This window comes from Tasmannia lanceolata, unplaced genomic scaffold, assembly GCF_043159265.1.
Source record: "Tasmannia lanceolata isolate RefF3 unplaced genomic scaffold, GAP_Taslan_0.1 ptg000018l, whole genome shotgun sequence".
Lineage (NCBI taxonomy): Eukaryota > Viridiplantae > Streptophyta > Magnoliopsida > Canellales > Winteraceae > Tasmannia > Tasmannia lanceolata.
Genome location: NW_027518695.1, coordinates 6,547,443 through 6,560,363, shown reverse-complemented (window position 1 = coordinate 6,560,363; position 12,921 = coordinate 6,547,443). Strand labels below are relative to the sequence as shown.

The window sequence follows — 12,921 nt, the reverse complement described above, 5'->3', positions numbered from 1 at the left end:
AGCTTCTATCCATTTCGTGAAATAATCAATGGCCACCAAGATGTACTCGTGCCCACTTGACGATTTAGGATAGACTTTTCCGATGATATCAATTCCCCATACTGAGAATGGCCATGGCGAGGTCATAGAATGCAGCTGTAGACACCCACATTTTGCTTTACTTTAACCAACAATAACCTAATATATGTTTTAGGTCATTAATATCTTGATCTGACTTTACGGATCATCAATCGGGACAAAATAAGATAGGGTCACTTCATAGCCCGAACCCTGATTCCATTCCGAGACCCGATTTCCGTAAATCGTTAGATCAATGGCAGATCTTGACCTGGGTCTAACCATCCAAAACCACCTAACCTCTCCTCTCATCCTAACCATCCAAACCTCACCTAACCTCACCTAACCTCTCCTCTCATCCTAACCATCCAAACCTCACCTAACCTCACCTAACCTCACCTAACCACCTAACCTCACCTAACCTTACCTAACCTCACCTAACCTCACCTAACCTCCTATCCCATTCTCCTATAAATACCCTCTCATCCCACCATCCAACAAAAAGAAGAAAAAGAACCCCTCTCTTAGAAAATTCATCCCTCTCCCTCATCTCTTCAAGGGTTCGGCCATCCTTGCCGGATCGGGTGATTTTATACGTTGGGTGATATATATCAAAAGCAGTCAGGAATCATCTTCAAGGAATTACCATCAAAGAAAAATCAAACACAAAGTGGGTTTCCAAAGAGGTAGGCATTTATTTCAATTCTATGTAGGGTCTGTTTTCATGCATATCTTTTACTTTAAAAGAAAAACCATGTTAGGAAGCATGTAGGGTCTGTTTTCCCCCTGGTTAGCCTCTGGTTAGACCCTGGTTGCACCCAGGTTCGCTGCTGGTTGCACCCAGGTTCGATGCTGGTTGCACCCTGGTTCCCTACTGATTCGCACCCTGGTTCCCTGCTGGTTGCACCCTGGTTCCCTACTGGTTCGCACCCTGGTTCCCTACTGGTTCGCACCCTGCTTCCCTGCTGGTTGCACCCTGGTTCCCTACTGGTTCGCACCCTGGTTCGATATTGGTTCGCACCCTGGTTCCCTGCTGGTTCGCACTCTGGTTAGACCCTGGTTGCACCCAGGTTCGCTGCTGGTTGCACCCAGGTTCCCTGCTGGTTGCACCCTGGTTCCCCTGCTGGTTCGCACCCTGGTTCCCTGCTGGTTCGCACCCTGGTTCCCTGCTGGTTCGCACCCTGGTGCACCCTGGTCCGCACCCTGGTTTGTACCCTGCTTCCTCCTAGTTAGACCATGGCTAGTCTCGGGTTTGCTCCTAACTTAGACCCGACTCACTTGACCCTAACCATTAACCCAATCCAACCAAGTCATATCCCAACACAATCCGAGTCGCATGTCTGAATCCATTTGGCCGAATCTCATAAGCCCGCCCACTTTGAATTCCGAAAATTCAAACCCTTGATGATTCCAATATGCTCAATTCTTTGATGCAAATTCCCAATTCCAAAATCCCATTGCTATATCAATGTTTTTGAATCTCAAGTCCAATGCTCAAATACAAACCCGATTCCTGATCCAAATACCAAACCTGTTTTCCAAAATCCAAGCAACCTCCCCAGCGGAACTACGTGTGGCTTGATCCCCATCGCGGGGTACGTAGGCAATTTGGCACTCCCAAGTTCAGTCGCACCTTTCTCTATCTTTCTCATTCCCTCACACTATTTCATCATCTCTTCCATCCCTTTTTTCACTAACCTCGAGAATTTAAATCGATTTGTCTTGTGTCTTTCAGAACCGTTGGATCACGGTTTCCGTCGTAAGGACCCTTAGAGCCCAATTTAGGAACACCGGTGTCGTGTCGTGTCCTAAGTTTTAGGGAGTCTCAGGTTTTAGGGAGTCCTAGAGTTAGGAGTCCAGCCTCATCACGGACGTTTGCTATGTATAGCAACCGTGCCATAGGTCTAGTTACACTAGTCACCCAATCTTTCCCTAGGACAAGCCTAGTAAACTAGGATGTAGGCAAACCTGCATTAGTCTAAGGGACCATTTGCATTTAGATGAGAATCATATAGCATCTTAGATGAAATCCTAAGATAATAAAATCCTCAACTTGAATTAAATAACTTCTCCTAAAACTGTTGAAACAGTCAATCCCGTCTAGGTCGGTGTCCTAGTTGAGTTAGGCATAAGTAGCTTAGCTTAGGTGCACCGAACTACGTCGACTCTGATCCCAGTGAGGCTTGGGTACGTAGGCAGCTTGGATGTCTGATGGCATACCACCCGCGAGTCGGCACCACAACAAATTGTGGTGTTTTGTATATTAATTTTCTTGTAAATACTTAATCAAATCACTTAGGACTTTCCATGAAATTAGAATTCTAGGAGAACTTTCACTTAGATTGAATCCAGACAAATTAATAAATCAAGATACACATTTAGGATTCTCATTGAAATTAGATCATAGGATGCATGTCACTTAGTTCGCACATTAACATAGAGTTGAATGAGCCATTTAAAATAAATTTAAAAGAGTTAGCTTTTGGAATCGAAGACCGATTATCGGGCAGGAATGGTGCATGTGGTGGATAACTCCCCATACCTTCCATTCTCGTAACCAGGTAGCGAGTCTAGATTTCTGGTTAATTTCGGGTCCTAGATCCCACATCTAGGTGGCGACTCTGTCATTCTCTTTCGTGTGGAGTTCGGATTGCCTTAGTGATCCCAAGTTCACATGAAAGATGAATTCAAATCAATATTAAAATGCACACGCCAATCGCGTGGACACGAGAGACCAAGAGAGAGAGCGCGGCGGCTCGCGCCCCACCCCTCTCGCGGGACCAGGGTACCACAGTCTGGCGACTCTGCTGGGGATCACCTAACTTCATTAAAACTTCAAAAGATAATTCATTTGAATTTAATTTTAAATGGCTCATAAAAACTCTATACTTGTTAGATTAGTTTGTCTTGTTTTATTTTCTCATCACATTTTACTCAAACTTAATTTAACAAAACCTGAAGGCATCATAGATTGCGCAAACATATTGCACACACTTACATCACTTGCATCTAAACCATGCATCTCACGTGCACACACATCCTATTTTAGGAACCCGGAGTGTTATCTAACATGGTTGACTGGGATTTCATCACCTGGTGCCTCTGTGCTAGAGAAGCATTCCACCCTTAGCCTAGTACCTTTATGGTACGTAAACGGATCCCTTGTTCACGTACTGATACGCCGGACACTGGTACAGTATATCGAACATGGATTCGCGCTAAGGGAACTCTTGGCCTTACCCCTAGATTAACCCACACATGCATGTAATATACGAACACATGTGCATCACGTGTGTGAGCCTAGTTTAGGATATTCTACCTATTTGTGTCTAGATTAGGCCGTAGTCCATCTTCCAATGGCTACGATCGGTCCTTAGATACACGAACAAAGGCATGAGTCGAGATTCTCTCTCCACTCCGATAGATTAGGATTAGGGTTGATGCCTTCAGGTAACACTGATAAAATGTGAAAAAAAAAAAAAAAAATTTCCCTTTGGGTTAGGATATAAATCCCATCATTTCCAAAAATCTCATAGGATTAGTCATTCATGATCTATCCGTTGAAAGCAATCTTATGCTATCTCATCTAATCTTTTGATCGTGCGTCTTTCGTTCTTCTGTCATACGATTCGATCGTATCTTCATGCCATCCCCTAACTGGCAGATGCAGAATCTCACAATCTTTCTATTATGCATTCTCATGATCTGATCATGCCTGGTCCAGATAATCCAATCTTGCTTGTACCCCTGGTCTCTTCCTCCTCTAGGGGCTACCTTTTCAAGATCATTTTGCTAAGTCCTTCAGAGTTCACTCTCAGAATCCTTGAGCTAGGGGCATTCCCCTATGCGAATCAGTCATCATTGTCCAAAATTGAAAGTATCAGCCATGATGATGTTCAGAACGAACCAGCCTTCGCCGAGCCTTCAACGCCAAACAGTTGCAGCAGTTAAAGTTTTAGTCACTTACTACTTTATGTTGAGTCAGTCATCATGGTCAGTATAATTGTTGAGTCCGGTCTTACAGTTAAAGGTCAATGCCTAGTCCAGGCAAGTTATCTTCTGTTTCCCTTTCTTATTTAGAGTTGTGAATCCTGAGCATGTTCAGGATAGGTCGTCTGATGTAATAGCTTTTCTTTAAATAAAATTTCAGTCAGTTCCAAAAAGTTCACTTGTGTCTGTTTCTTAAGTGTGCTTCTGATCTTAAAATAAGACTCCCTCCTCAAATGAGGACAAAATTGACGAAACTCCACTTGAGTCACAGCAATTACTTGAACGAGAGGAGGAGCGCCAATCCCAACCTTTCAAAGATGAAATTGAAATGATAAACACTGGCACTGAAACTTTGATTCAGTGAATGCCGATTGAAAATACATTACCCTCTAAAGAGTGTGAAGAATTGATAAAATTATTTCAAGAATAAGAAGATTGTCTAGAAAAGATACAACCGATACCAGGGGCAAGACATAGATGGAAAGCTCAAAGAAAATGAAGAAAGTGAGAAGATATATGCTATACAAGGGGCATAGAGTGGAAACAACTTTCATATTTCCAATCAATGACCTTGGTTCTCAAATTCATAAAGCCAACAAATTCAAGATGAAAAGTTCAAGAGCAAACAATGAAAAGTGATCATCAGATATCGAGAGTATGAATCCATAGATGGAGGATGTCAAAGAACAAGTTTCGCTCTATGAAAGTCAAAAGCACGTATTAGAATCTTGAAAGAAGAAGATCCATTATCTCTTACCTGGAAATGCCGTCAAACTCCGCGAAAAAAAAACAAAAGAGAAAAAAAAAAAATAATCAGTACCAGAGGGACTCTAGTAACCTAGATCGATTCCCAATCTGAACATCGAAAGGCCTCCTTTGGCCGATTAAATCCCAAAATCAAAACCCAATGTCAAAAGAATACCGATTTGCAAACCCTTCGAGCCTAAATCAAATTTTCTTGAAAACCCATCAAACTTGGGGCATTCCCCCGAACTACGCGAGACCTGATCCCTACACTGGGGTACGTAGGCAGCTCGGTTAAACCGAGTTCGGTCGATTCAAAAAAAAAGAAAAAGAAAAATCAATCGTTCCAAAAAAAAAAGAGGGACAAGTTCCAAAAGAAGAGAAGTTAATTGTTCCAGAAAGAAAAGAAAAAAGGAAAAAAATCAATTAACCTTCAAACAATTGATCTTCAAACTAGGGGCATTCGCCTTGACCTACACACGACCTGATTCCTACCTTGGGATATGTAGGCAACCTGTTCACAGGTTCGGTCGAAATCTTTGTTGAACCTTAAGCCATTCTTTGAAAAGCCCTATCCTACCTATAAAGTCCTTCTGGTGTTCAGAACTAATGAGCTAGGTCCCGAGACACAATAAAAAAAAATGATGAATAAGAAAACGAACGGAGTTTGAAGATCTGCTAGACTGAAAACCTGAAAGGGCGGTCTAGGCAAAATTTAAGATCATTCCCCTGCTAAGTTGAAAACTCGAAAGGGCGGCTTAGGCAAAAGCTAAGGGGATAGCCTGCTGGATCGAAAACCTAGAATGGTGGTTCAGGCAAAAGTTAAGGCTAGCGCGGTCCGCCAAGTTAAAAACCCCGAAGAGGTGACTTGGTCACGGTAAGAGAATCATTATAAGAAGGCTACAGCTGGTATCAAGACTGAAGATCAACTGAAGTTCAAGCAAATTCAAGTGATATCCTCAAAACTGGGGGCATTGAAGCTAAGCAATCTTAGGGGGCGTAATTAAATCCTTGAGGCATTACTGTTTTAAGGAAAAAGTCCAGTGTTTACCAATTGAAAAACTATTCCTCGAAAGGATAGACTTACCAAACAAAATATTAACTAAGTCAGAAGCATCACTGTGTTTGTCAGTATAGTCAGTCAATCTTTGTTATTCTAAGTTCACTCCTTCAGGGCTGCTCAATCCTTTGAGTAGTGCCTTTCATCTAAGTTTTCTCTTTAGAAAGAGTCAATCGTCGTTCCTATGTCCAAATGATGTAACTGTCTTGGTGAAGGAGGCCCGGCCTAGGCAGCTCCCTGCAATTATACCTGAAAGGGTTCGAGAATCTAGTCAAACAGCTACATTTCAAAGAAGATCAACTCGGAAGAGTTCAGAAGTAGAAACATCAGAAAGCCCAGCTTCCGTAAAAAGATCATACCCCAGGAAGGCACCTTAAGCTTGGAAGAGCCCCAGATGCAATGGTGGTTGAGCCAATTTCTCAGAAAGATGAACCATTAAAATTCAGAATTTCCTTCCGGTTAGTTAAATACTATCCTGGTCAAGAAATGTTCATCTAAGCACCTGTCAAAAAACAGATCCCGCTTTTCCATGTTAGAGAGCCGTTGTTCTAAATTACCAATTTCAAGTATCTTGTTCAAGGTTTCAGTTATCAAAATCCCCAGAAGACAAGACCAACAGTCTCATTGAGAAAAATCTTGTTGAAGTTTCATAAAAGTGTTCCTAATCCATTCTTGTTACTAATGGTTCTTCGTTCATAAGGTTGGTCGTCTCATCATTCGTCAAAGTCTTGGTTTCCAATATCTTTACTGGGCACGATCTATAATGTCCCCGATTTCATTGAGTTCAAAAAAAAAAAATAAAAAAAAAATCCAAAATTCATCAAATCCAATCCCCGATTCAAACAAATCCAATCTTACGTCAAATTCAAGTTCATGAAAAATCTCATGTCCTCTTTGAGCCCTTTTGTGAAAGGTGCCTCATTTCTCGAGTCCATTTGTGAATGGTCTCGTCTTCTCCTTGAACCCGTTTGTGAACAGGTTTCTCATTCTCTGAGTCCATTTGTGAATGCTCTAATGTCCTCTTTGAGCCCGTTTGTGAACGGTGCCTCTGTTCTCGAGGCCATTTGTGAATGGTCTCATCTTCTCCTTGAGCCCGTTTGCGGACGGTACCTCATTTTCCAAAAATAAAAAAATTTATCAAATCCAAATCCTTAATTAAAAAAAAAAAATAAAAAAAATCCAATCCTACGTCAAATTCAAGTTCATAAAAAATCTCTAAATTCTTCGAGCCCGTTTGTGAACGGGGCCTCATTTCTCAAGTCCATTTGTGAATGGTCTCGTCTTCTCCTTGAACCCGTTTGTGAACGGTGTCTCATTCTCTGAGTCCATTTGTGAATGGTCTCATCTTCTCCTTGAGCCCGTTTGTGAACGGTGCCTCATTTTCTGAGTCCATTTGTGAATGGTCTCGTGTCCTCTTTGAGCCCGTTTGTGAACGGTGCCTCATTTCTCGAGTCCATTTGTGAATGGTCTTGTCTTCTCCTTGAGCCCGTTTGTGAACGGTGCCTCATTTCTCGAATCCATTTGTGAATGGTCTCGTCTTCTCCTTGAGCCCGTTTGTGAATGGTGCCTCATTTCTCGAGTCCATTTGTGAATGGTCTTGTCTTATCCTTGAGCCCATTTGTGAATGGCGCCTCTTTTCTCGAATCCATTTGTGAATGGTATCGTCCTCCTTGAGCCCGTTTGTGAATGGTGCCTCATTTCTCGAGTCCATTTGTGAATGGTCTTGTCTTCTCCTTGAGCCCGTTTGTGAACGGTGCCTCTTTTCTTCGAGTCCATACAACTATGGTCTCTTATCCTCTTTGAACATCATACATCTATGATGTCTCATTTCCTTGGAATCCGTACAAATACGGTATTTCATTCTCTTCGAGTCCATACAACTATGGTCTCTTATCCCCTTTGAACATCATACAACTATGATGTCTCATTTCCTTGGAATCCTTACAAATACGGTATTTCATTCTCTTCGAGTCCATACAACTATGGTCTCTTATACCCTTTGAACATCATACAACTATGATGTCTCATTTCCTTGGAATCCGTACAAATACGGTATTTCATTCTCTTCGAGTCCATACAACTATGGTCTCTTATCCCCTTTGAACATCATACAACTATGATGTCTCATTTCCTTGGAATCCGTACAAATACGGTATTTCATTCTCTTCAAGTCCATACAACTATGGTCTCTTATCCTCTTTGAACATCATACAACTATGATGTCTCATTTCCTTGGAATCCGTACAAATACGGTATTTCATTCTCTTCGAGTCCATACAACTTTGATCTCTTATCCCCTTTGAACATCATACAACTATGATGTCTCATTTCCTTGGAATCCTTACAAATACGGTATTTCATTCTCTTCGAGTCCATACAACTATGGTCTCTTATACCCTTTGAACATCATACAACTATGATGTCTCATTTCCTTGGAATCCGTACAAATATGGTATTTCATTCTCTTCGAGTCCATACAACTATGGTCTCTTATACCCTTTGAACATCATACAACTATGATGTCTCATTTCCTTGGAATCCGTACAAATACGGTATTTCATTCTCTTCGAGTCCATACAACTATGGTCTCTTATCCCCTTTGAACATCATACAACTATGATGTCTCATTTCCTTGGAATCCGTACAAATACGGTATTTCATTCTCTTCAAGTCCATACAACAATGATCTCTTATACCCTTTGAACATCATACAACTATGATGTCTCATTTCCTTGGAATCCGTATAAATACGGTATTTTATCTTGCCCAAGCCCATTCAAAAATGATGCTGCATTTTCATTAAGAATCTTTCAAAAGTCATCCATTATTCTCTCTGAGACCATTTGAAAATGACGTCTCATTTCCTCTGAAGCTGTTCAAAAGCGATATTCCTTTCCCTCCGAAAATCCATTTGAAAATGGTATCCCATTTCTCTCGTTGCCAGCGGCACCGCAGCGGGTTTGTTTTATTGCATTCCAATTCTAGGATTTCATCTAAGGTCTTGCATTATATTAGGTTGCATTGTGTTTAGGGGGTTCCTTTGTCGATTAAAGTTACGCAAAATGGTTCTGTCATTTTAACTTTGGTATTCGATGACTACGTCGTCTCTACCAAAGAGGGGCATCTGTAGACACCCACATTTTGCTTTACTTTAACCAACAATAACCTAATATATGTTTTAGGTCATTAATATCTTGATCTGACTTTACGGATCATCAATCGGGACAAAATAAGATAGGGTCACTTCATAGCCCGAACCCTGATTCCATTCCGAGACCCGATTTCCGTAAATCGTTAGATCAATGGCAGATCTTGACCTGGGTCTAACCATCCAAAACCACCTAACCTCTCCTCTCATCCTAACCATCCAAACCTCACCTAACCTCACCTAACCTCTCCTCTCATCCTAACCATCCAAACCTCACCTAACCTCACCTAACCTCACCTAACCACCTAACCTCACCTAACCTTACCTAACCTCACCTAACCTCACCTAACCTCCTATCCCATTCTCCTATAAATACCCTCTCATCCCACCATCCAACAAAAAGAAGAAAAAGAACCCCTCTCTTAGAAAATTCATCCCTCTCCCTCATCTCTTCAAGGGTTCGGCCATCCTTGCCGGATCGGGTGATTTTATACGTTGGGTGATATATATCAAAAGCAGTCAGGAATCATCTTCAAGGAATTACCATCAAAGAAAAATCAAACACAAAGTGGGTTTCCAAAGAGGTAGGCATTTATTTCAATTCTATGTAGGGTCTGTTTTCATGCATATCTTTTACTTTAAAAGAAAAACCATGTTAGGAAGCATGTAGGGTCTGTTTTCCCCCTGGTTAGCCTCTGGTTAGACCCTGGTTGCACCCAGGTTCGCTGCTGGTTGCACCCAGGTTCGATGCTGGTTGCACCCTGGTTCCCTACTGATTCGCACCCTGGTTCCCTGCTGGTTGCACCCTGGTTCCCTACTGGTTCGCACCCTGGTTCCCTACTGGTTCGCACCCTGCTTCCCTGCTGGTTGCACCCTGGTTCCCTACTGGTTCGCACCCTGGTTCGATATTGGTTCGCACCCTGGTTCCCTGCTGGTTCGCACTCTGGTTAGACCCTGGTTGCACCCAGGTTCGCTGCTGGTTGCACCCAGGTTCCCTGCTGGTTGCACCCTGGTTCCCCTGCTGGTTCGCACCCTGGTTCCCTGCTGGTTCGCACCCTGGTTCCCTGCTGGTTCGCACCCTGGTGCACCCTGGTCCGCACCCTGGTTTGTACCCTGCTTCCTCCTAGTTAGACCATGGCTAGTCTCGGGTTTGCTCCTAACTTAGACCCGACTCACTTGACCCTAACCATTAACCCAATCCAACCAAGTCATATCCCAACACAATCCGAGTCGCATGTCTGAATCCATTTGGCCGAATCTCATAAGCCCGCCCACTTTGAATTCCGAAAATTCAAACCCTTGATGATTCCAATATGCTCAATTCTTTGATGCAAATTCCCAATTCCAAAATCCCATTGCTATATCAATGTTTTTGAATCTCAAGTCCAATGCTCAAATACAAACCCGATTCCTGATCCAAATACCAAACCTGTTTTCCAAAATCCAAGCAACCTCCCCAGCGGAACTACGTGTGGCTTGATCCCCATCGCGGGGTACGTAGGCAATTTGGCACTCCCAAGTTCAGTCGCACCTTTCTCTATCTTTCTCATTCCCTCACACTATTTCATCATCTCTTCCATCCCTTTTTTCACTAACCTCGAGAATTTAAATCGATTTGTCTTGTGTCTTTCAGAACCGTTGGATCACGGTTTCCGTCGTAAGGACCCTTAGAGCCCAATTTAGGAACACCGGTGTCGTGTCGTGTCCTAAGTTTTAGGGAGTCTCAGGTTTTAGGGAGTCCTAGAGTTAGGAGTCCAGCCTCATCACGGACGTTTGCTATGTATAGCAACCGTGCCATAGGTCTAGTTACACTAGTCACCCAATCTTTCCCTAGGACAAGCCTAGTAAACTAGGATGTAGGCAAACCTGCATTAGTCTAAGGGACCATTTGCATTTAGATGAGAATCATATAGCATCTTAGATGAAATCCTAAGATAATAAAATCCTCAACTTGAATTAAATAACTTCTCCTAAAACTGTTGAAACAGTCAATCCCGTCTAGGTCGGTGTCCTAGTTGAGTTAGGCATAAGTAGCTTAGCTTAGGTGCACCGAACTACGTCGACTCTGATCCCAGTGAGGCTTGGGTACGTAGGCAGCTTGGATGTCTGATGGCATACCACCCGCGAGTCGGCACCACAACAAATTGTGGTGTTTTGTATATTAATTTTCTTGTAAATACTTAATCAAATCACTTAGGACTTTCCATGAAATTAGAATTCTAGGAGAACTTTCACTTAGATTGAATCCAGACAAATTAATAAATCAAGATACACATTTAGGATTCTCATTGAAATTAGATCATAGGATGCATGTCACTTAGTTCGCACATTAACATAGAGTTGAATGAGCCATTTAAAATAAATTTAAAAGAGTTAGCTTTTGGAATCGAAGACCGATTATCGGGCAGGAATGGTGCATGTGGTGGATAACTCCCCATACCTTCCATTCTCGTAACCAGGTAGCGAGTCTAGATTTCTGGTTAATTTCGGGTCCTAGATCCCACATCTAGGTGGCGACTCTGTCATTCTCTTTCGTGTGGAGTTCGGATTGCCTTAGTGATCCCAAGTTCACATGAAAGATGAATTCAAATCAATATTAAAATGCACACGCCAATCGCGTGGACACGAGAGACCAAGAGAAGAGAGCGCGGCGGCTCGCGCCCCACCCCTCTCGCGGGATCCGGGTACCACAGCAGCTCTGACGGAGGCACATGAATAAGATTCGCATAGACTTGGCATTTATGACATTTCTTCACGAATGCGAAACAATCTGTTTCCATTGAGGGCCAATAGAAACCAAGTCTAAGGATTTTCCTTGATAGCATTTTACCATTCATGTGAGGACCACAAACACCTTCATGTGTTTGTTCTATGAGCTCTGCAGCCTGATCTTCATCAACACACAGAAGCTGAATACCGTCAAATGACCTTCTGTACAACTCTTCACCACAAATGATGAAGTTGGCAGCGAACTTCTGAAGAGTTTTCCTCTCTTTGCTGGAAGCTTCAAGCGGATGCCCCTTGCCTGAAATGAAATTTCTGATATCTGTATACCATGGCTTTCCATCTGGACACCTGGCAGATATTTCAATGGCATTCACATGTGCTGGAGCCCATTGCAATCTTACAGCTAAAGGTTGAACCTCCATTGTAGCAGAAATGTCCAACATTGATGCCAGAGTAGCCAGAGCATCAGCAAAGTGATTCCTTGTCCTCGACAGATGAGTGAAGGTGACATTCCTGAACTTCCCGACCAGAGATGCAAGATAAGTGTGATATGAGATCAACCTCGCCTCCTTTGTCTTCCAATCCCCATTTATTTGACAAATGATCAGGATTGAATCTCCGAATACGTCGATGTCTTGAATTCGCAAAGCCAAAGCTGCCTCAAGTCCTGCGATGCATGCTTCATATTCTGCCATGTTATTGGTGCACTCAAATTGCAACTTGATGGATAATGGAATGTACTCCTTCTTTGGAGAAACCAAAACTGCCCCTATTCCTTGACCGTGATTATTGACAGCTCCGTCAAAGTACATAAGCCACTTTGAACTCAGAGTTTCTTCTTCAATGTCCATAATCTCTTCATCAGGAAAATCAGCCTTCAGAAAAGCATTCTCTTCAATAGGAGCATCAGCCAGCTGTTCAGCAATGACCCGTCCCTTAATTGATTTCTGAGTGACATAAGTGATGTCAAACTCAGACAACAATAGTAACCATCTGGTTGTTCTTCCAGTAAGAGCAGGTTTTTCGAACAAATATTTCAACGGATCCATCCGTGAGAGCAAAAATATCTTGTTCGACAGAAGATAATGTCTAAGCCTTTGAGTCGCCCAGACCAATGCTAAACACGTCTTTTCCAAGACAGTGTATTTGATTTCATATTCCAACATTTTCTTACTGATGTAGTAGATGGGCTTTT

At 42.5% G+C, this 12,921-nt stretch overlaps 1 long non-coding RNA gene across 1 annotated transcript; it reads left to right on the top strand.

The window, feature by feature from the left end:
* Positions 1-499: 499 nt before the first annotated feature.
* On the top strand, positions 500-5,127 carry LOC143851195 (uncharacterized). The gene is made up of 2 exons (XR_013236251.1): positions 500-743; positions 3,782-5,127. It is a non-coding gene; the product is annotated as an uncharacterized LOC143851195 (long non-coding RNA).
* Positions 5,128-12,921: the final 7,794 nt, after the last annotated feature.